General features: G+C 35.6%; 1 protein-coding gene across 1 annotated transcript in view; it reads left to right on the forward strand.

Moving 5' to 3' along the window:
* Positions 1-25,255, forward strand: part of NKAIN3 (sodium/potassium transporting ATPase interacting 3) — a 681,284-nt gene that overhangs the window by 46,337 nt on the left and 609,692 nt on the right. Inside the window, exons 3-4 of the mRNA XM_068525591.1 lie at positions 2,739-2,902; positions 19,036-19,088. The gene's annotated coding sequence lies outside the window, so the exon portion shown is untranslated. The remainder of the gene's footprint in view (positions 1-2,738; positions 2,903-19,035; positions 19,089-25,255) is intronic.

Genomic DNA, 25,255 nt, shown 5'->3' on the forward strand with positions numbered 1-25,255 from the left:
CAGGTGGGAGGTGATATCTCATTCTGGTTTTGATTTACATTCCCTGATGATTAGCAGCATTGAGCACGTTTCATGTGCCTATTGGCTGTCTGTATATCTTCTTTGGAAAGATGCCTATTCAGGTGCTCTGCCCATTTTTTTAGTTGGATTTTTTGTTTTTTTGATAATGAGTTATGTGAGCTCCTTATATATTTTGGGTATAAACTTACTTTGGTTGTCTCTCTTATCTTTTCCTAATCTCATTTCTCCAGGACAAGGACAGGATCTCTCTCTCTCTCTCTCTCTCTCATTTTTGCATAGTATCTGACAACTAACTGTGTTTTAAACATAAGGATGTTTGATAAGTCATTTGATAGCAATTATCAAACCTATGTCTACAGTTGACATATGCAGACATAATGTAAAAATATGTCTACAGTTGATTAAGTGGGTTAACACAAATAACACACAGCTGCTTTTGAGATCAAATATAAAACTGGAAAGGCAAGTGTAAAAAGAATCCTTTGACAGGATGTGGATATCTTGAACTGGTGGCATGGCAAAGAGATACCGGGACGGCGGCAGTCTCTGTGCCTGGCAAACAAAAACACAATGGAGCAACTACGAAAAAACTAAACTAAAAGCAAATGACAGGAACAGTTTTGATTAATTGCTTTCTCTTCCACTCATAACTACTTGTTAATTTTATGTGTCAACTTGACTTGGCTATAGGGTGCCCAGATATTTGCCAGAACATTATTTCTAGGTGTGTTTGTGAGGGTGTTTCTGGATGAGATTAACATATGAATTAATGAACTAATGCAGATTTTCTTCCCAACATGGGTGGGCCTCATTCAATCCACTGAAGGCCAGAATGGACTAGGCCCTCTCTAAGTGTCTTTGAGCTGGGACATTATTTTTCTCCTGCCTTGGGCTCGGACTAGAACTGAAGCTTTACCATTGGCTCTTCTAGGTGTGGACTTCTCAGCCACCGTAATCCCATGAGCCAGTAATATATGCACACACACACGTATTCTGTTGGTTCTGTTTCTCTGGAGAACCCTAATACACTACTCATAATAGAATTAATTATGACCAGGAGTGGGTGTTTGTCGAATACACAAAAGAATGAAAAATGAACGCATTTCTGAATAAATAATCGAATACGAGAAAAGAAGTATTAATATGGATAGGATTAAAAACACATATTGGACCAATTCTGGCCACATCTAAAATCTGAATGGAAAGGAATAAGTCTTCACATTAATATGCATTTATGATTTATTGTTGAAGATGTAATTAGTCCCTGAAATTATCCTTCCCCAGAAGTTTGTTCATTCTCTATTTCTTGGTGTTAATTTTCTTATTAAACTTAAGTAATCTCTTGCTGATTAGCATGCATTTAAATAGCAAGGACAATTTATTACATCTTTATAGAAGGGTTAAATTATTTTAATTACATGTTTGTAACATACAATTATAAAATAAATATGATGATGTTAAATGTATAACAATAGATAGGATAGTGACAATTTAATAAGGTATTATAAATTTGGAATGTTAAGTACTATTGATTTGAGCTCAAATGTTCTCAGAAATAAAAGCTGTAGAGTAATAATTTCTCACTTAACTCTTTGAATATACTATATTTTATGTTTTTCAAATGGGTAAAGTGTAATTTAAAAAATTAAAAAAGAAGCCAAAAATTCCCTTTAAATGATGAAATCAGTATGCTAAAATATTCTCATTGCATTTTCAAATGTGAATGATAGCCTCAGATATTTATGCAAATTTTGATTTTCACTGTTCAGTAGTGTTGTGATAGATAATTCACAAATGTATCTCTATTACCATGTGGCAATGATTAATTTGTATATTTAGGCGTGTAAACTGTAGTTGAGTGCATTTTCCAAAGGTGGCTTCACCCCATGAGCTCTTCTGCATGTGGCCTGGCCACTCCCCATCAAGAGGTGGAATCTATTCCTCTTTCTCCTTGAACTTGGGCAGGCCTGTGATTGCTTGAACCAATAAGAATATGGTGCAAGTGGTGCTGTGCATCAGGAAAGGGCATTGGCTTTTTCTAGCCTGGCAATTTCTGCTTCCTGCTTTTTGGAATGCTCAACCTTGGAATCTACTCTCTTACTTTGAGTTACTTCCTCCACATAGCATTTATGATTACCTTACAGATTACATATTTAATCAATTATATATTCATTTAATATTTGGCTCCCTCCAAAAAAATGTAATCTGCTTTTCAATGCCAAATCCCTGGTACACGGCAGGTAGTCAATACATATTTGTTGAATCAACGAAATTATTCCTGGAAGGGAAAAATTCCACCTGGGGTGTCATGAAATCGCAGTCTGCCTCGTCTGAAGAACCAGAGTCAATGCAGCCTCCAGGACTGGGTTGAGCCACTGGTTTCCTGAAGCATCGCCCTCTGATAATAGGTGAGGCTGAGACTCTCAAAGACCAGCTAACTTTCCAAGGATGGAGTCAGTTGAACCCAACTTCTTTCCCTTTTACATTCAATAGAGAAATGAGTTGAGCCTCAGAAGGAGGGATTTATTTTTCTCTTCATCCTGATATGCATGAAATCCTGACGGATACAAGTGATGTAACATTAAGTAGAGGTAGGAATTGGTCAGTTTCCACAAAAATGTAATTGCTAACTTAACAATAAGTTCACCAACATTAAGGAAACGAGCTCTACTTTTTAACAGGGGACACAACATAAAAATATTTTGTATATACAACAGGAAAGCCAACTTCCACTTAGGCCACGATGAGGTAACTGGGATCAGACTTACCTTCCCACCGCAAACAACTATCAAACTCTGCTAAATATATGAAGCAACTCTCTTCTTCGTTGGACAGCAGGCAGTACAGGACTATGAATCGTGAGAGAAGGGAAACCCATGAGGTGAGTGCGACATCTGCCTTGGCTTTCTGCCTGGGAGTGCTGTATATAAATCCCAGTGTAGATGGATAAAAACTGTCGAGAAAAATGGTGGCGCTGATGGGACAGAGATTCGAGTTTAGGGCTGCCCAGGAGGCTGTAATGTAGGCATTAGGGTTGGGGAGGAGAGAGTTGTATCCTTTTTATGACCTACCCTGGGAGTCACTTGTGTCATTTCTGCCACAGGCAGAGGCCCACCCAGATCCTGGGAGAAGGAACCGAGGACCCACTACCTGGGGAGGAAAATGTTAATGGCACATTGTAGGAAGAGCTTGTGAGATGGGGAACTCGTTGTAGCCTTATGGAAAATACAATTTGCCATAATATTAGAAATTACATGGAAAGAGACTAAGCATTTTGTCTTAGGTCTGGTTCCCCGGGAAATTTTACATAAAAATCAGAGAACACTTAATAAACATTTGCTGTACTGGGGACACTGGTTTCACCCTTAGAGTTCATAGAGTTCATTGAGAGACTCAGAAAATAGTAGAAGGAATGGAATTTCTTTCCATGCTCCAGGCTGCCCCTTGTCAGTGGGGCTGACAGTACCCCCTTGACCTGTGGGAGAGGCAACGCAGCTTCATCTAAATTGACAAGGGCTGGCCTTTCTCTGCTCACTTTCCAGCAGCTGCATAAATCAAACTCCTGTGTTTCAAAATGAAACTGTGAGAAGCCAACGTTGCCACTAACCCCAGTACCGCCTCAGCTGGCTTTTCCTTATTTTATAATCATTCATTTCTACGACGTTCATTTTTTTTATCAAGAAGTTGGCCCTACTTTATTCAAGAGGATTAGATTTTCTACTGTATACTTTGCCTTTGGACACAAACATTACCTGAAAGGCAAGATTCTTTCCTGCATTAGGCTTATCATTTGTTCTCGTTAATCATTATACTTAACCTTCAATGACAGTCCTCTTTAATAATTACACTTAATCTTCAGAGAGTGCTTTTCATGTACTTGGAGAAAAGACGTGTGAAAGGGAAAGTGCCAGCATTACTTAAGTCACAAAAAGGCTTTGGTAATTCACTTGTGCACACCTTCCAATTTAATTTACATTTTCCTGGATATTAACTTTTAAAGGCCAGAAATTATAGATATTATAAATACCATAAAGCTTTAGTTTAATATTTAAATGGTAACATACGAAGAGGACAAAAGCAGAGGACATAATATTTGGATTTTAGCTTGGCACCTATAGCTATTAGAATCTGTGCAGGTCACAGCGTTTCCCTGAGATGCCAGCTACTTGTATATAAAGTACATGTGTCAGACCAGATCGTTTCTAATTACAAGCTATAGAATACCCTAATTCTTTCAGTACTATATCAGCCAGTTTGAATTTTATGTGACTTCAAAGACTTTTTTAAAAAATGTACATAACTTGTTTTCCATTAGCAAATAGATTTTCAATTTATATGATTTTCCATGAGTGTCCATAAAAATCAAACTTTTGTTCTGTTTATCACAAATTTGATTTAACTGTCCTTTATCAAGAACGTATTAATATATTGATACAAAGTGGTATTCTGTGGGCTCGATCCAGGCTTCTTTCTCTTTTGGTCAGTAAAGTTTTATTGGCACACAGGCACACATGTCAGTTTATATATTGTCTATGACTGTTCTTGCACTGCAATGGCGGGGGTGAGTGGTTGAGACAGAAATCTTAGCGCTACAAAGCCTCAAATATTTACTTTCTGGCTTTTTACAAAAAAAAAAAAAGTTTGCATATCCCTATTTTAGAACAAAGGAAGTCAAACCCAAAAATGAAAGTAAAAATCTTCAGAAATTCTATCCTTAGATTGAAATACCTCTGGTTGAATCTAGGTACCTCAAGAAGTTTCTCAAATCCTTAAGCAGTTTTCAAAAGTAAATTTACATTAATAAACATCTTTAAAGTATGTCATAGTAGTGGGGAGGAGTATGGAGCCCTGGGATACAGATTAAGTTTGTCCCTAACTTTAAATGACACTTCTGGTGACTTATTGAAGTTATCCAGACAATTTGTCTTTATCACATCATTTTTCTCATGCTTCTTCTAATCTATGCATTACTCTTCATAAGGTGTGAAAACTATCTAGGTCTTTCCATGAGCACCAAAACTGTCAGTGGGTCAGATTAATCACAGTAACAACAACAAAAGAACTCTCTTCAAACTGAGGACAGTAATGCATAAAAATAGAAAACTTTCCTGCTTTCTGTGATTCATTAAGAAAGAGATTTTACAGAGTAAATAAAATTGTAAGGTACAAATTACTACATTATCCTCATATCATTTCATAGCTTTAGTTTTTGATTTGAAAGACCGTGACGTTCTTTACGAATTACCAAATTGTACTGGGGCTCTGGGGCAGAAGTGTGGTGATGGTGATATGGAACTGTAAACGAAGGATTGAAAAATATAGATCCCCAAAGTAGGATATAATTGCCACATGAAAAACCACATAGACAAAAACTCACCAGAAATCTAAACGCAAAGAATATTGAAATAAAACTTACATTAACTTGGATCTCCCAGAGATCCTGTTTTAAGAGACTCATACCCATTCATTTCCTTTTTCAGATGCACTTAGCCAGAGTCATGTGAATGCATCGTTGACATGGGGCAGCCCCAGCATGCAAGGACCATATAGACAGTGATGATAATTTTACTTGTGGTCCACGCAGAAACTGATCAACCTTAATGTGGCTCATTAGAAATGTGAATCAACACAAGTTTAGTTCACTCTGATCTCACAGCAAGACACAACATCAGCAAGAATTAAATGGGCTTGGAGGTAGGAGGTAGTGTGAAGGAAATTTTCTACTTCAAACTAGAAATGTACTTTTTAGGTGTTTTTAATACTTAAAAATTACTCCTGCAATCAGGACCTCTAGACAGCCTACCATCCAAAAAGAAAGGTGGGGAAGAAAACCCAGGCAGCTGGAGCTAAAGGGTGTGAACAAAAAAAAAAAAATACTCCTGCAGAGAACATAATCTGCCACTATAAATCACTTGCACATGACCTGAAGGATAGGAAATAAAAGGAACTTTAATATGTATAAAAGTTTATTGTTACTTTTATGATATAACTAAATGAATATAAGCTGTAGCTACAGCTAACATAAATGGGCAGTTCTGACCTAAAAGCCATAGCATAGGTCTGTGTGTGCGAAACGTGTCATTCTGACTGTCGTAAGTGCTCCATGAGCTTTAAATATTTTATACCTTCCCTACCTGTGAATATTTCCAGTCAAACACAGACACAATTGGAATATAGCAGGTTGACTGGAGCAGTAGTTCAGGAAATCAGGCCTGTATCTAATGGACTGTGGGTAAAGCAAGCTTAGTTTCTAGCCTTGGTTTTTTATAGAGTCTTTTTTTTTTAATTTTTGGCCGCATTGGGTCTTCGTTGCTGCACGCGGGCTTTCTCTAGCTGCGGCGAGCAGGGGCTACTCTTCGTTGCAGTGTGCGGGCTTCTCATTGTGGTGGCTTCTCTTGTTGTGGAGCACAGGCTCTAGGCGTGCCGGCTTCAGGAGTTGTGGCACCCGGGCTCAGTAGTTGTGGCACGTGGGCTTCAGTAGTTGTGGCGCATGTGCTTAGTTGCTTCGTGACATGTGGGATCTTCCCGGACCAGGGATCGAACCCATGTCCCCTGCATTGGCAGGTGGGTTCTTAACCACTGTGCCACCAGGGAAGTCCCTCTAGCCTTAGTTTTTATTCATCTATTTAAAAAATGTTGATGCCTTTATTGTTTTAGTCAAAATCTATCCTCATTATAGAAATATAAAATACGTAAGGTGGAAAGTGTAACATCCCTTTGATTATCCACCCCTCTCTGCCAACCAGAAAAACAATTGTTAACAATTTGGTGTGTAGTGTTAATAGACTTTTTATAGGCATATACTAATACAAATATAAGCATAAGTAAATATGTATACATATATAAATAAATTAGTGTATATACGTATACATATATGTAATTTGTATGAAGATAGACTTTATTTTTTTAGAGCAGTTTTAGGTTCACAGAAAATTCAGCAGAAAGTACAGAGAGTTCCCATGTCCTCCCAGCCTCACACATGCACAGCCTCTCCCATCATCAGCCCCCACCCGATGGTACATTCGTTTCCATCCATGAACCTACACTGACACATTACTATCACCCAGAGTCCATACTTTACATTAGGGTTCACTCTTGGTGTTGTACTTTCTATGGATTTGTACAAATGTAGGACATGTACCCACCATAGAAGTATCTTACAGAATAGATTCACTGCCCTAAAAAATCCCCTGTTCATCTCTCCCTCCTTCCTAGCCCTTAACAACCACTGATATTTTTATTCTCCACGGTTTTGCCTTTTCCAGAACATTATATAGTTGGAATACGATGTATTTCCAACCCTGGAAACTATCTGTTATCTATACCTATAGTTCTGCCTTTTCCAGAATATCATATAAATGGAATTATATAACATGTAGCCTTCTAGGCCTGACTTTTTTCACTTAGCAAAATGCATTTAAGATTAATCTATATTGTTGCATGAATCAACAGTCTACTTCTTTTCATTGCTGAATAATGTTCCATTGAATGGATATACCACAATTTGTTTATCCATTCACCTACTGAAGGACATAATAGGATTACTTTCATTTTTTTGCTGATTATAAATAAAGGTGCTATATAAATATTGGAGTACAGGCTTTTGCGTGAACTGAAATTTTCAATTAACTTGGGTAAATATTTAGGAGTAGAATTGTTAGATTATATGATAAGATGATGTTTACTTTTTTCAAAAACTATCAAAGTGTCTCCCAAAACAGCTGTACTATTCTGTATTCCCACCAGCAATGAGTGAGAGTTCCTGTTGCCTTACAACCTCCCCAGTAGTTTGTGCTGTTTTTTATTTTCTTATTACTTTTATCAGTCCTCATAGGCCCATGATGATATTTCATTGAAATTTTAATTTGCATTTCCCTAATGACAAATGATGTTGAGTATTTATTAACTTATTTAATTAGTTTATTAACTAATAAATTTAATATATTTTTTTAAATTTAATATTAACTAATAAATTTATTAACTTATTTAATTAGTTATTTAGTGACATGTCTGTTTATATAGTTTGTACTTTGTTCATTTAATATTTTTGAATTTTAAAGAGTTCTTTATGGATTCTATGTACAGATCCATCATCACAGACATGTGATGTACACGTATTTTCTCCTATTCTGTGGCTTGTTTTTTAAAAAATTTCTTAACAATGTCTTTCAAAAAGCAAAAGTTCTTAATTTGGATAAAGTGCAATTTAGCAATTTTTTCTTCTATCGGTAGAACTTTGATTGTATCCAAGAACTCATTGCCAAACTCAAAGTCAGGCAGATATTTTTCCTATGCCATCTTCAAGAAATTTCATAGTTTTATGTTTTGCATTTAGGTCTGTGATCAGTTTTGAGTGAATTTTTGTACAAGGTGTGAGATACATGTCAATGTTTATACTTTTGCATGTGGATATCCAATGGTTCCAGCACCATTTTTTGAAACGACTATAATTTCTTCATTGAATTGTCTTTATATCTTTGTCAATATCTGTGTTGGTCTGTTTTGGGATTTTTCCATTCTGTTCCATTGATTTACATGTCTTTTTTTGCCAATATCACACTATCTTGATTACTGTAGATTTATGGTAAGTTTTGAAACTGTGTAGTGTAGGTACTCTAATTTAATTCTTCCTTTTCATATTTATCTCAGCTATTCTAGTTTCTTTGCCTTTCCACATAATTTTAGATTCAAAATATCTCCAAAAATTTTGCGGGAATTTTTATTGAGATTGTGGTAGGAATATAGATCAAATTGTGGAAAACTGACATCTTAACAATATTGAGTCTTCCAATTCATGAACATGGAATATCTCTACAATTATTTAAGTCTTTGAATTCTTTTATAAATGTTTTATACTTTTGAGCATACTGATCTTGCATATATTTTGTTATAGTAATACAGAAGTGCCACATTATGTTTTGGTACCAGTTTATAGGGTATTGTTTTTTAAATAAAGAACCATTTTTTATGTTTGGTATGTAAGAGTAAAATCGATTTTTGTTTATTTGTGGGTTTTTGACATGAAAAATTTGAACATATTTAATAATGTATACAACCTGATGAGTTTGAAGATGGGTATACACCCATTAAACTACCACCACAATCATTAGTCACAAACTTATCCTTCAATTGCAAAAGTTTCCTTCTGCTCTTTTTGTTGATTTGTATTTTTAATATTTCTTTTTGGGTGTCATAGGAGCACTTAACGTAGAGCTATCCTCTTAGCAAATTTTAAGTGTACAGTACAGTATTATTAGCTATAAGCTGTATGTTGTACAATAAATCTACAAAACTTAAACATCTTGCATAATTCTTGGCCATTATGTTTTTAGATAATTCTTCTGAAATTTTTATTAATTTTTTGTTATTAGTACAATATTTTTCTTAATTTCTTTAACATACTGTAGTTATTTCAGTGTTCTTTCTTGTTAAAACCAGTACTTTCTATTCTTTGTAACAATTTTTTCCTTTATTTTTGGTCATAGTTTTCTGATTTTTGAATTTTGATTTATTTTCATACATCATGTAATGTCTTATTGTATATTGAATCTTCTATATAAAATAAAATATTAGGCAGGAAATCAATGGTACTTAATTTCAGAACAGGAGATACCCCTTCCTCTGTGAGACCTGATCTAAGCTCTTATTGTAAATGGATTTGTTATGGGTTGAAGCTTTTGTTCACTTGAGTTCGCTCTTGTCTTCAAATATTTTGCGGGTAAGATCAGGACTAAGCATTTCAGAAGGACTTGGGAGCTAAGGATTGTGGGACTCTCAAGATCTCTTTATGCTTTATAGCAGCTTTTTGGGCTGCTGGTGAGTTCTCCAACCACACCTTTTTCAGTATCATCCACCTCAGGAGATGGTACCCTGCCTTCTTGTCTTGGCCCCAGCATTTAGCATGTTTCCATATATTTGGAACCCTTGTGGAAAAGAATTTGTTGATGGTTGAGGAAGTACTTTGCTTCTGGGGCTTATTGGAATCTAATCCATCTTGCCATCCCTCATGTTCCATTAGAAATTTAGTTGGTTTCTTCTTACCTGTGGAACATCCCTTACCTATAGCAGTTTTTGTCCTGTGTCCACTCTGCCCCCAGGCATAAGAGTAACCAGCAATTTCTTTTTCCTTAGAAAGTACTCATTTCTCTCTTGAGATTAGTTCATTTAAAATTCAGTGCATCTTTGGATTTCTAATGACTTTTTTAAAAAAAACTATGACTTTTTAAAACTTACCCAAATTTTTTTGTTATTATAGTTAATAATAGTGAGTTATGGCCTCTTATGACCCTTTAAATACAGCCATAAGTATTAGGGGTTTGACCCCAGTTCTCTTGATTGGAAAAAGAAATGAAAGAGATAATATGCCATTTAGAGAGATATTGGGGGGCATCAAGGGGAGAAAAAAATACACAATGTATGTATTTATTTAATCTGATATATTTAATCTGATAAATTGAAAAGTAGATATAAGATTTAAATATATATATATAAAGTATATATAATTTAACCTGATATATAAAATACATTGTGTATACTTTATTTGTACATATATACTTTAATTTGATATATAAATACATATATATAAAGTATATACTGATTTGTATATGAAAAATGCAAAAACATTGGAACAGAAGTGTTTTTAGTGCAATAAAGGGCAAATCCTTCCCTAATACAGGCATATTCCCTGATCTCAGTGACAAACACAAATTGTTTCTCCATTGATTGCAACTCATTTCCAGTGGCAATGGTTGTTCTATGCAAATTTACGGAGGAAACTGACAAGAAAATGTCTGATAACATCTGTCTGAAAATATTCAGAGCACTCAACATTTGAATCGATGTGGGTAAGGACAAATGTAACTGTTTCTGAGTTATACTGAAGGAATATGGAGACTGCCAAGTCTGACATGGAGGGTACAATATGAGGGAAATACAATATGTGTACAGAATACTTTTCCCACAGGATGAATGCTGCATGCAAAGAAATGTTGAGGGAAATATTAGCCGTGCAGTGGTGTTTTAATTTAGACTGTTAATTTTACGCTCAAACACTGCTAATTTCAGTCTTACTGTGAACTGAAGAGGAGTGCTGAATGCAGTCAAAATAATATTAACAGAGAAGTTGAAGCTGCATGGGGATTGTTCTGATGGTCTTCCAAACACACCACCTCTGTTATTCTTAGGGTTATGATTAGTACATTACACATGTGTGAGACTTCCTTGTAGAAAGAGAATACATTTTAGAAAACTTGGACAAAATCCTTTATATCTGTTGCCAGCTAGGTGAGTTTGACCATATGTACATTAGAAAATATCACTCTTTTTAAACTTAAAACCTTTCCAGAGCATCCTAATGATATTCTTCAACATGTGCTGCAAGAGCGTGTTTCCCTCTCCAGTCTCATCTGGGTTATACAACAGCTTGACTTGTATAGTACAGCCATAAAAGCACTGGTCTTCTTTCAGTTCCCCACACCTCAGCACCTCTGTAGCATTCTAAAGATGGGAAACCTTGGAAATATCTGGTAACAACACTTTGAGAACAGACACTGGCCTTCTCACAATGGCCATGGTCATCTGTGGCAGCAGAGGGATTCCTAACACTAGCTTTGTAGCAGACTCAGTTAGCATGGCTAACGGAGGAGAGAGAGTACATAGTAGGAGTCTTCTGACACATCAATCTAGGAGCTCAGCAAATTTCAGATAACATGTGCTTATGCACATGGAAGGAATAAAAGAGAAGTGCTCATAGAACTGTAATTTGACATAAATATCAGTGTTTCTCTATTTGAGATCACAGGAGACATTTAATGTATACCTAGATTCCAAGTATAAAAAGATTGTTAAAAGTTAAGGTAACATGAACTATTGGCTTTTGCTATTACATGTAAAGATCTTGGAAGTCATCACTCTTTCTTTCCACAAGAAGAAGCAGAACAAACTGCAAATCAGTGACTTTTCTTGGGGCCATCAGAAGACTGAGGTTGCAGGGTAGTTCACTGCCCTCGAATCTGAGGGAGACAGGTGAACGTGGAGAGCCACAGCTGAGATCTGCTTGCTTGCAGCAGAAGCGGCAGGAGCCGTACACTTGGGGGTCCGCTTCAGTGGTGACTTTGGTGACTTGATGGCAGCTCTGAGGATCAGCTTGAAGAGTGACAAACTTCTGGTGCCCCATTCCCAGGGGGGTCCCACACTTCTGTGGGTTTTAGCTTCAGGAAACCCGCCAGATTCTCATGGTGAAGAACCAAGAAAGAGTTCCTCTTGGCTCTGGCTGTGGGAGAGGAAGAGTCACTGTTGTAAAATGTGACCAGAATAGCCTCAAAAACAAACCCTGAACAGTATACTTCAGGGGAAGAGCCTTTACCAGATCATTATCCCACCTGGGAGAAAGGCATTCCTCTGATTCCAGTCCCCTCTAAACTTCCCTGTACTCACCTAAAAGGGGTGAGAAAGCTAAGAAACACCGGTGAAGGGGACATCCCAGGAACACAGTCCCACTAACAGACTGATCGTCAATCGTAAGATTATAGAACGCTTCCCTTCCCCTAGTTACAACCACACCAACAGGGCTTCAGTATAATAATGATGCATTACTGCCAAAAGAGCTGCAAGATGCAAATTCTATCTAAAAGGAGTTCATAGGTAGGTCCAAAGGCAACAAGGAAGTCAAAAACTAGAGGAAGTGAAGCCCCTGGCACCACAGGCTACAGTAAACGTTAAACACAGCTTGACTCCTGGCCAGAGTAACATAAAACCTCACACCAAAGGCCTATTAACCTCAGTTAATAAGTAAGCAAATAAATAATGAATAGAGCTGATTTCTTATCAGAAGCCAAACAAGTAATAAATGAGTAGAGTGAAATATTTAAGGTGTTGAAAGAAAAAGCTATCACCTAGAATTCTATGTCCAGTGAAATTGTCCTTTAACATTGAAGGGGTTTCTCAAACAAAAACTGAGGAAATTCATTACCAGTAGACTGTTTTTCAAGAAATGATTAAAAGAAGATCTTCAAGAAGAAAATGACATAGCTCAGAAACTCAGGTAACCATAAAATGAAGAAGAGCATCAAAGAAAAAATAAGGTAAAATAAAATATTTTATTTTTCTAATCCTCAGTTTATCTAAAAGGTGTTTGTTTAAAGTGATAATGTTAACAGAGTGTTGGATGATTATAGCAATTGAATAAGTGAAATAAATGACAGCAATGTAGTAAGAGATGGGACGGAGGAATGGGAAATACCCGATCATAAATTACCTGAACTATATGTGAAGTGGCCTAGTGTTATTTGTGATGAATTTAGATTAAATATATATTGCAAATTCCTGAGAGGCCACTAAAAATTTTAAAGCAGATAAAACTGATATGCTAAGAGAGAAGATAAAATCAATCAGATGAAATGCTCACTTAAAATCAGAGAAGGCAGAATAAAAGGGGGGACAAAGAACAAATACAATAAACAGAAGATTACAAACATGATAAATATTAAATCAACTATTTAAAAAATCCTTTAAATATTAATAATATATACCAATTAAAAGACCTATTATCAAGGTAGCTAACAACAACAACAACTATATGTTGTCTACAAGGAACCACTTACTCAAAGTACAAGAATGGAAAAAGGTATACTGTGATAATGCAACCTAAAGAAAGGTGGAGTAGCTATATTAATTTCAAAAAAAAAAGGAATTCAAAAAAAAGTTTTCAGTATTAATAGATAAAGCAGATAGGAAATATTTAAGGATATAATTGACTTGAAAAACACTATCAATCAGTGTTTATATCTAACAGATGCTATATATAGCAGATGTTTATATACTACTGCCTCAAATAACAGCAGAATAAATGTTTCTCTCAAACTTGCATGGGACATTTATCAAGATAGACCTCACTCTTGACTATAAAAAATACTTAACATGTTTAAAACAATAGACGTTATACAAAATGTGTTTCAGACCACAGTGGAATTAAACTAGAAATCAGTAACAGAAAGATAGCTAGACTATCCCCAAATATTTGGAAATTAAGCAACATACCTAAAACACATGGGTCAAAGAAGTCTCAAGAGAAATTTTTAAATATTTTGAGCAAAATAAAAATGAAAATACAACTTGTCAAAATTTGTGTGATGCAGTGAAAACAGTGCTTTGAGAAAAAATTATGGCATTGAATGACTATTTCAGAAAAGGAGAATGATGTAAAATCAATAATTTTTAGTTTTTTAAGGAACCTCCATACTGTTCTCCATAGTGGCTGTATCAATTTACATTCCCACCAACAGTGCAAGAGGGTTCCCTTTTCTCCACACCCTCTCCAGCATTTATTGTCTGTAGATGTTCTGATGATGCTCATTCTAACCAGTGTGAGGTGATACCTCGTTATAGTTTTGATTTGAATTTCTCTAATGATTTGTGATGTTGAGCAGCTTTTCATGTGCCTCTTGCCCATCTATATGTCTTCTTTGGAGAACTGTCTATTTAGGTCTTCTGCCCATTTTTGGATTGGGTTGTTTGCTTTTTAGATATTGAGCTGCATGAGCTGTTTATATATTTTGGAGATTAATCCTTTGTCCATTGATTCATTTGTAAATATTTTCTCCCATTCTGAGGGTTGTCTTTTTGCCTTGTTTATCGTTTCCTTTGCTGTGCAAAAGCTTTTAAGTTTCATTAGGTACCACTTGTTTATTTTTGTTTTTATTTCCATTACTCTAGGAGGTGGGTCAAAAAAGATCTTGCTGTGATTTATGTTGAAGAGTGTTCTTCCTATGTTTTCCTCTAAGAGTTTTATAGTGTCCAGTCTTACATTTAGGTCTCTAACCCATTTTGAGTTTATTTTTGTGTATGGTGTTAGGGAGTGTTCTAATTTCGTTCTTTTACATGTAGCTGTCCAGTTTTCCCAGTACCACTTATTGAAGAGGCTGTCTTTTCTCCGTTGTATATTCTCGCCTCCTTTGTCATAGATGATACAGCCATTATGGAGAACAGTACGGAGGTTCCTTACAAAACTAAAAATAGAACTACCATATGACCCAGCAATCCCACTACCGGCCATATACCCTGAGAAAACCGTAATTCTAAAAGACACATGCACCCCAATGTTCATTGCAGCACTGTTTACAATAGCCAGGTCATGGAAGCAACCTAAATGCCCATCGACAGATGAATGGATAAAGAAGAGGTGGTACATATATACAATGGAATATATGAATGGACCTAGAGACTGTCATACAGAGTGAAGTAAGTCAGAAAGAGAAAAACAAATATCATATATTAACTCATATATGTGGAATCTAGAAAAATGGTACAGATGAACCGTTTTACAAGGAAGAAATAGAGTCACAGATGTAGAGAGCAAACCTATGGGCACCAAGGCGGGGAAGTGGGGAGGGTGGGATGAAATGGGAGATTGGGATTGACATATATACAACATATGTACACTACTACATATAAAATAGATAACTAATACGAACCTGCTGTATAGCACAGGGAACTCCACTTTGCTGTACAGTAGAAACTAAGACAACATTGTAAAACAACTATACCCCAATAAAAAAATTATATTTAAAATAAATATAAAAATTTAAATTTAAATCATATTGACAAGAAAGTTTTGAAGAGTTTTGAATTGCTGAGAGAAAAAAACGTTTTCAAAATATTCTCAGAATGTTTTTTTAAATTGTACTAAAATTATCTATTTACAATTTATTTATAATTTGTTTTCTATTAAAAAATGAAAAATCAAAAAATAAAACAAGTGAAATCAATCATTTTTACTTCCACCTTAGGAAACTGGAGTAAGAAGAGTCATGTATGTCTAGAGCAAGCAGAAGAAAAGAAATGATAAAAAATCAGAGTAAAAATCAATGAAAATGAAAATACGAAAATGATAGAGAAAAATCAATGAACCCAAAGCTGGTTCTTTGAAAAGACAAAAAGAAGAAAAAAAAAATGAGTAAGTCTCTAGCTAGGTTACCAAGCTAATACCAAAAATGTAAGAGGGTTTATTACTACTGATCCCATGGATATTAAAAGAATAATTTAAAAAATACTGTAAAGAAGTCTATGCCCACAAATTTGATAACTTAGATGAAATGAACTAATTGCTTGAAAAACACGAACTACCAAAATTTATACAAGGAGAAATAAATATCTGAATAGATTTATACCTGTTAAAGAAATTGAAGCAATAATTAAAAACCTTCCAAAAAAAGAAAACACCAAGCCTAGATGGCTTTACTAGTGATTTCTACAAAATATTTCAGGAAGAATTGATACCAATTCTCCACAATCTCATCCAAGAGTCAGAAGCAAAGTGAACACCTCCTAATTCATTCTATCCGGTATCACTGTGATAATGATACCAGATAAAGATGTTACAAGAAAGAAAAACTGCAGACCAATATCTCTCATGAATATAGATGCAAAAATCTTCAACAAAACATTAGAAAATTGAACCCAACAATATATGAAAATAAATATATATTACAACCAGTGGGATTTATTCTGGTTATCTAAGGCTGATTCAACATTTGGAAATTAATAAAATCCACCCATCAACAGGCTCAAGAAAAATCATGTGTTTGTATCATTTGATACAGGAAAAGATATAACAAAATTTAACACCCTTTTCATGATAAAAGTCCTCAGAAAACTGCGATTAGAGAGGAACTTCCTTAATTTAATAAAGAGTATTTACAGAAAACCTTCAGCTAACATCATACTTAATGGTGAGAAACTGAACATTTTCCCCCCATGATCACAGACAAAACAAGGATCTTCTCTCCCATCACTCCTATTCAATATTGTACTGGACGTCCAAGCTACTGTGATATGAGAAAACAAGAAAGAAAAAAAAATTCAGGCTGGGAAAAAAGAAATAAAACTGTCTTTGTCCACTGAAGCCATGATTCTTTATGTATAAGATCCCAAAGAATCAACAAAAAAAAAAATTCCTGAGTCTCATAACAAGGTTAGCAATATTATTTCTTCAGATAATGTTTGGCTTTCCTCCATTTTGGGGGATTCTAATTAAACATATATTAAACTGCTTTGTATTTTCCCACAGGTTGTTGAGGCTTTATTAAACTTTTAAAGTTGTTTTTCTCTCTCATATCTATTGTCTATCTATGTATCTATCTATGTATTTATCTATGTATCTATCATCTATCTACCTATGTATCTATCATCTATCTATTTAATTTTTGCTTTTTCCTCAAGTTTACTGAATGTGTTTATAAGTATCTAATAACCTGTTAAGCCTTTAAAGGATTTTTCAGTTCCCATATTGTACTTTCCTTGTCTGGAAGTACTATTTGTTTCATTTTTATATGTCCTCTCTTGCATTTAGGCTTACATTTTCTTTAAATTTTTTATTATGTTTGTAATTGCTGTATTAGAGTCCTTTTCTATGAATTCCATTATCTCTGTCATATTTATTTGTTACAGTAGTCTTATTTTTCTTCTAGTTCTGGGTAACAGTTTCCTGCTTTTTCATATTCTAGTAAATTTTAATTAGGTGCTAGTCATTTTGTTTGTTGCATTTTTGTCTGGAGTGTTGTGTCTTTCTTTAAAAAAACGTTGAGGTAGTTTTGATAGTCAAGTTATTTGTGGAACAGCTTGATCCTTTTGAAGCTTTTTAAAAGTTTTTTAGGGTGGGTCTGGACTAAGTTTGCTGTAGTTATAAATTAACCTTATTGCTGAGATATAATCCTGATTTCTCTATTGAGTACCCTGATTGTTCACTGAGGCATCTCTTCTATGGCAGGTTGTAACTTGAACATCTTACAGTTCTGGGTGATCTCTAGGAATTGTTTCTCTTATAATTAAAAGTATATCTTAGCCTGGCTTCAGGGTATTTATGCTACACATGAACAAATTAATGTTCAGCCACACATTCAAGTGGCACTATGCAAATTTCTAGAGCTCTTTCTCTGCATAGCTCCCGCCTCTCCAATACTCTGTCCTTAAAATTTTGGCTGCTAGGGCCTCATCAAAATGCAATGTCTGTTTCTTAATTCAGCAAAATCTCCATGGTCTGCTCTTATAAGCTGATTTTGAAGGTGCCTCCATGAAGAACCTTGGGGCAACACATAAGCTTCTTTGTTAATTTTAATTTTCCAAGGATCACAGCCCTGCACTACCTATTGTCCAATGTGTACAGTCAACTGTTTCATATATTGTGTCGAATTGTTTTCCTGGTTGTTTATGCCAGGAGGCAAATTTTGATACTGGTTACTCCAACATGGCTTACTGTGATTTTACAGCTTCTCTGGCTTATTATTACACTCAGAACTTGTGAGTGTTTTTTGCCTTCTAGCTAGATGTAGAAATCAGGACTACAATATTTGTTAAACTTGCAAATATAAAAGGTTCTATGGAATTGTAAATTAAGTATTATTCCACTTGGGGTTGTACCACTCTGCTGTAACAGTGGTAAGTGGTCTCTTGCATGTCTCTGAGTGAGAGGGATTTAATTCCCCAGTTCAACATGGACCAAGTCATCAAATGAGACTTAAGGAATAGAGTAGTGGTTAGTACTGAGCCCTGATGAAGTATGAAAGCATGGTGGGCATATGAGTGCTGAGGAAGTCTAAAATGCAATGTAGTCTTCTAGATAGCAACATCAAGGGACATAATACACTATTTCTTAGATTCATTGCTGCATGCTGATGTTGAGATGTAATCTAATATTTGATGATGATATAAACTCCATATTCAAATCACATGGTCTAGGAAAAGCAGGTAATTTTTAAAATGCAATACACTTCAGTTAGGCTATTCCCCATGAAAAGATGAGAGACAACAGGACAAAATAAACTGGAATAAGGCATAAAATGTGTGTTAATGTATGGTGTCTTTTCCAGGTTACTTTGAAGTATAGGCCCTTCCTTAATTCACATCAGTGTCATGGAGAGTATTTTGGGTGACAACCCTTTCATCTTACATAGTAGTTCACTAAAATAATTCTATAGTAATGGGTAATTTCTAAAAATACTCCCGAATTTCTTGTTTAAGGACCTCAAAATGATTGAAGAGGACCTTGGCTGAGTTCTTCTTCTACCCAGAAGGTAAGACTGAGTTGGGAAATTAAATAAAATGTCTAGAGGGATACATATCCAGCAGTTTATGAAGATTTCAGACTTGCAAATAACTTTCATAATGATTCTGTTTTCCCTGAACATCTTTGCAAGGGCAGAGACCATCTCTGTGCATTCCTGTGGATTATTTTGGGTCCTTTGGCCATCTTCTAAGGAGGAAAAATTTAAGGGGAAAATTGAGAGAAATTATCAAACTAGAAGACATACCTTTTAAGGGAACCAGGTTCAGTAAGGTAACTGGTTCTAAAATGTTTTTTATTGCTTATTCTTATTCTTGCATAAATTACCTATCATAAACAACCTATGGTAAGTTAACAATATTTTATTTATACTTTAATTGGATGTGTATAGTCCTTAGGACAAGTTAATTAACTTTTGTTTTTATATGCCTCTCTTTCATTTGTTCTCAGAGGATCTCAGAAAGATAATTAAGCATTCTCTAAGGCACTTTCACAGTCCTTACTACCACTGATTGCTAATAAGACAGCAGAAAGTAATTTAATCTTTTCAGGTTAATAGAATATTTTTGAAAATCTGTTATTTTTGAGTATGATAAAATCAATTACTATAGCAATAATGGTTTCAGACAAAAGCTGGAATTAGAGCAAACACAAAGATGCCATTTGTTTTAATTTGTTCTGTTTAAGTCTGTCAATCAGCTTACATACATGAAATTAAGAGTGTTTCACTTACAAGTTTAAACAAAATATTGATTACTGTAAATTTTATGTCTCAATAAATACAGCACAAATTAGTTTGGCCCGAATTCCAGACATAGAAAAGAATATGGTTGCCACAGAAAAAAAGTGTTTATTAATATTTTTATTTTGAATTATGTACAAGCTGCATTTAACTACAGGAGTGGACTATTTGATGCATTTATATTAATTCATGATCTTATTTCTAGTGAGCATTCTAGCTGATTGAATAAAAATGTCAGGATATTTAGAAGAAATTTTTATAATCGGGAATACGAAAACATTTAAAGAAAGTAGAAATGTCCTTTTAGCTGTCTCCAAACCAGATCAAGAACAGACTGTTTAATTCCCCATTTTTCTTCTTTCTTATTTAACCTGGCAATCCCTACACTTGAATGCAACCATTTATTCATTCAACAGACACTTGTCTAGAGTAATCTGTCCCTCCCTGGGAAATTTTGATTAAAAAACGTGCCACATGGTGGATGATACCTCTGCCCCAGCCTTTAAAATCGAGGCACGGGAAGCAGAAGGCATGCCTGGAGAAGAGAGGTGAAGCCAACAGCTAGAGAGCTACTCCCCGCAGTCAGGGCCCTGGCACCTGCTGTTCGGTGGGAACACGTGCCGCTTCACACCTTCATGCCTGTGCCCAGCTGTTCCTCCACTTGGCGGGTCTTCGTCAGTCCCTCTGCACCGCATCACCTCTGCCTTGTAAGCACGTTCACTGTTCAAGCTCACCTCGTTCATTAAGTCCTCCCTGAGCATCCCTCATCTCAGGCCATTCTGTTGTTGTTGTTGTTTGATCTGCAACAACACAGCGTGAGAGAGCATGGCATATGTCTTTGACTAGTCAAATAAATTCATATATTTTCTATTTATATAAATATACACATCAGAGAGAAAGGTAAATTCCCACTCATCACCACTCTTTTCTCCAGCCGTGTTACATACCAGTGAAGAGTGGACGTTCTGGGTTGGACCAGCTTCATTTAAATCTCAGTTTCATCAGTTACTAGTTGCAGAACATATGAGTTATAATTTATTTAACTTTGCTGTGCCTCAGTTTTCTCATTTAGAAATTGGGGATAATAGCTATTTTGGAAATTGGGGATATAGTAGTTACGTTATAAGGTAACTGTAAACATTAATTTTTATATAAGTATAAAGCACAGTGTACGCATTGAATACACATTAGCTATTAAGTAGAGAAATTCTGCATATCCATATCCACAGGCAAATTTAGAGAGAGGAAGAGGCACCCGTGGAGAGAAAATCTTTTGGGAGCTCGTTTATTTGCTTCAGAAAATTAACTCTGCCTCAGAGTATATGGGGCAATGTTACCCAAATGCCTTTACTTTTCCAAAGAACAAAGTCATGGGCTATCAGTTTCTTTCATGGCACCTTTGTATGAGTCCTTTGGAGTAGGAGTCAAGGATTCTAAGGGAGTTATTTCTACAAGAATTACCTCATCTTTTGCAAATACTGATCTGGCCGGGTAGATACCAGGTGAGTTTCTATAGGCACAAACAAATTGACAATGGCCTGCCTGGGATCAGGGAGCTGGTAGGAAAGTTCCTGTTTAGAGGAAAGATGATTCTTGGCTACCTGGCTGCTTTGGGTTATGACCTAACTCTCTGTGGTAAGTTTGCTAGCCATATAGACAGCGAGTATGCCTGAACATGCTAAGTGGATCATTCACCATGTTTTAATGCTTTGGCCTACAGTCAAAAGTGAATTGTTTAAAAAAATATTTAACTCTGAGTATAAACTAAAGAGAATATCAGCATTTTTTTTTCTAGCATCAGAACAAAGGGAAAACTTCCTATTCTGAAAAGCTTCACATCTATAAAATTCTGCAGGTAAATAAGGCCCAACGTATTCATCTGCTGAAGTGATAAAATTTGCCCTTTGATTTTTATGCTGTAGGCTCTAATCTCTGTAGGACCAAAAAAAAGGTCACTGCACAAAATAACACCATGGCAGATTTTTATTAAAGACTTTACCGTAAATTAGAAAAATTATAATAGAAAAATACAAATGATGAATATAGCACTGACTATCATTTATTGCCTATCTACTTGTGTCAGGTGCTTTATATGATACACATTCATCCATTCTACAGGTGTATATTGAGCATCTTCTGAGGGGATGCCATTAACAGTACAGAAATGACCACTGCTCTCATAACCAGACTAAAAAGAGGACAGACATTAAGCACTCATCACCATTAATCAATTTCCATTGTGGTCGAAACCATAAAGGATAAATTCACGTGACATGGGAGGACTTTGCTGAAGGAGTGATATTAAAACTGAGAATGACAGGATGCTAGATGAAGTAGTGATGAGGGACAGAGACACCTTCCAAGTAAAGAATACGACATATGATAATTGAAAGTCGGGTGTTATACCCATTTTACAGGGAAAAACAGAGCAATGTTAGAAAATACTCATTTTGACAAAAATAAAGTTCTGGAACTTGGCTATTAAAATTACACTTTTATAGAAAAATACTCATTTAGGAAATAGAAGTCCTAGCTTTGGACCCAGTTATAAATTGATATCCACACTGGGAGTTGATGACACTTTTATAATTATTCACTGTGTAAGAATTGAATCTGCAAATACTAAAGATTCAGTTCTACTCATATGCAAAGCCTGTTCTTTGATTACGGTGTTCAGTTTTTCCAGCATTTGGAGAAACAGGTTTATTGTTTCTAATATTCTATTGCCTAAACGTTTGCATTTCTTTCTCTCTGTTATGCTAGGAAAGTTTTGAATCTCAGCGTCTTTAGAGGTAGACCATGCTTGAGTCCAAGTTTTAGTCATATAATCACCTAAGCTTTCAAATTCACTCATTAACACAGTAAATCCAAAAGTTCTAGTAAGTGCACTCACATCAATCATTTTGGTCTGACCCCATGTTATATTGTATTCTCCTTTGTCTAGTACCCTAGAATCAATTCCCAGGCATAGTTATCTGTGTGTTTGCAATGCCATTGTTGTATTACCTATTTTCCTGTTCTCTTGAGACATCCTGACATGGACACCAGCATCAGCCCACATGATCCTCTCCTCGGTCATTAGGGTCCCAGAACACAGGTTCCCTCCTCCAAGCTCAAAAACACCAGAACTAGCCAAATAGAATCAAATCCCTTCTCTGAGGTCTGCGTTTCAGCTTGATGGAGCTCATTTTCCAAGCTTCTAAATGTTAATAATCTCAACTTCTCCCCCAGCTTACCTTTCCCCATGATAATGTTGTAGATATTTCCTCTATATATAGGTTTAGGTATACAATATACCTAATATGAAATATATTGCCATGATACCTTAATGTGGATTTTTTTTTGCATTGATACCTAGTTTACAATTCTGTACACGTTAACAATTCTTCATATTAAATTCTCTGTTAAAATAACAACCACAATTTGTCTCCTGAGTAGACAATAGACTGATATAGAAGTTTTTATCAGGAGTCGTCCCAGGAAATAGTCCCTCAAAGTCGGCATTTGGGAGTTGGCTGGCTCATGTCTCAGAGCTTGAACACAATCCCAGGCTCCTTGCCAATGGGAAATGAGATGCTAATTAGTCCTAGGATACTGCAGAATTATGAGTAATCACCTTCGATTGATTTTGATGAAGTGCCTTCTCAAGAAATTGTCTTGGGGACCATGAGGTTTCTGCACTGAATTTTACAGTAATGTTGACTACAGAAACAGTGACATGGAATTAGTACTGGGCTGGTAAATGTTTAACAACTGATTCTCAAAGAAAATTATCTGTAGTCATGGTCAGTTTCCTAGGTGTAAATATTCCCACCATGACCAATATGGATCCTCAAATGTGGTGCCACTGAACACAGAGTTGGGAAGAGATGCACACATCATGCCAGCTGGTATGAGCCGACTCCAGCATGTGGTGGCATGGGATGAATTTTTCTGACTGTACTGGGGTTCTTACAGAAACACTTACAAACTCAATTCTGTAAACTCTCAGGTCAAGTCATGATCAGAGAACAAAGAGCTTCTATGCCCTAGAAGAACCTCTTATTTACGAAGCCATCAGAAAAAATTTTCTGAAAAACTAACATAGGCGTTAGTTGTGAAGTTTGCAGAACTACAGCATAGAATGGATTCACAGTCTCGTCAAGGTTTTCATGTGAAATTGAGGATTGTCATTGGGAAAGTGTGGGACCCTGAGGCTTGGATCAGGGGCATCTGGGTGGACAAATTGAAGCTAAAGCATCCGGGTCATGCTACTACTCCTTTGCATTGCGAACAACCTGCCTCCCAGTTTCTGAGAAACTAGACTTCCCTTGTTTGAATACCTTGTCTTGAATAAAATAATCATGAATAGTTATTTCCTTGGGCTTTTTCACCTTCCTCCATCATGCTTCTCGGAACATGGTGAAGGTATGACTAAAGCAGCTGAGTTTTCTTCTTGTAAAAAAGAATACTTTACACACTGGTTCTCCAAGTATGTTCCCAGGAACAGCAGCTCTGCATCACCAGAAAACTTGTTAGAAATGCAATTATTAGGTCCAACCCTGGGCCTATTGAATGAGAGACTCTGGGGTTCAACTCAGCAGCTTGTTTCATGTTTAACATCCTCTCCAGGAGATGCTGATTCTGCTAAAGTTTGAGAATCACTGCTTAAATTCGGCCTTAAGCAACTTATATTTTTATTTCCTAGATTGAGGGAAAAATATTTAGCATCAATTCAATGTTATGTTTTTTTAAAAAGTTATACAGAGCTCTTCTTCCTAAGAACTCATATAACATACACATTTCATATATTACAGGCAAATGCAATCTTTAGTGAAGGGTATCATTCTCTCTTTTATGTTATAAAAATATAGGTAATGAAGTTATTTACATATTTGCCATATCAAATCAACAAGTATTTATTGGATACCTTGTATGTACCCATTCAAGTCTTAGGCACTAAGGGACAGAGTAAGGATAACTATATCTTTCCTAAAAAAGACATCAAAAAGACATTTTCTTTATCATTTGTGATAATTAAGATAAACTTTCTTTAGTTATACTCTAGCAAGCTCCATTGATTGAAGATCTCACAATCTTACTGAGGAAATGAGGCTAATAAATTAAAAACAATTAGTAATTAGTACAAAATAATTTCCAGTCAAGTGACATCTTGTATAGTACTATAAATTATTAATGCTTCATTTGTTAGACTAGAGGAATTATTGTGAATTTTAAAAATAGGAAGTCTTCAGTGGAAACACTTGAAATGAGCCTTCAACATGAGCAAAACTGTGTTTGCTACAAAGGAGAGGGTGAAGGGTTCTGCTAAGGAAGAGCATGTAAGAACAATGGTTTGAAGGTGGAGATTACCATATACGCAAGGCAACAAGATGGATAGTTAGAGTAGTTGAGGAAATAGTTTAAGTAAATCAGAGTTTAATCATATTAAATAT

Source organism: Eschrichtius robustus, chromosome 17, assembly GCF_028021215.1.
Source record: "Eschrichtius robustus isolate mEscRob2 chromosome 17, mEscRob2.pri, whole genome shotgun sequence".
Classification (NCBI taxonomy): domain Eukaryota; kingdom Metazoa; phylum Chordata; class Mammalia; order Artiodactyla; family Eschrichtiidae; genus Eschrichtius; species Eschrichtius robustus.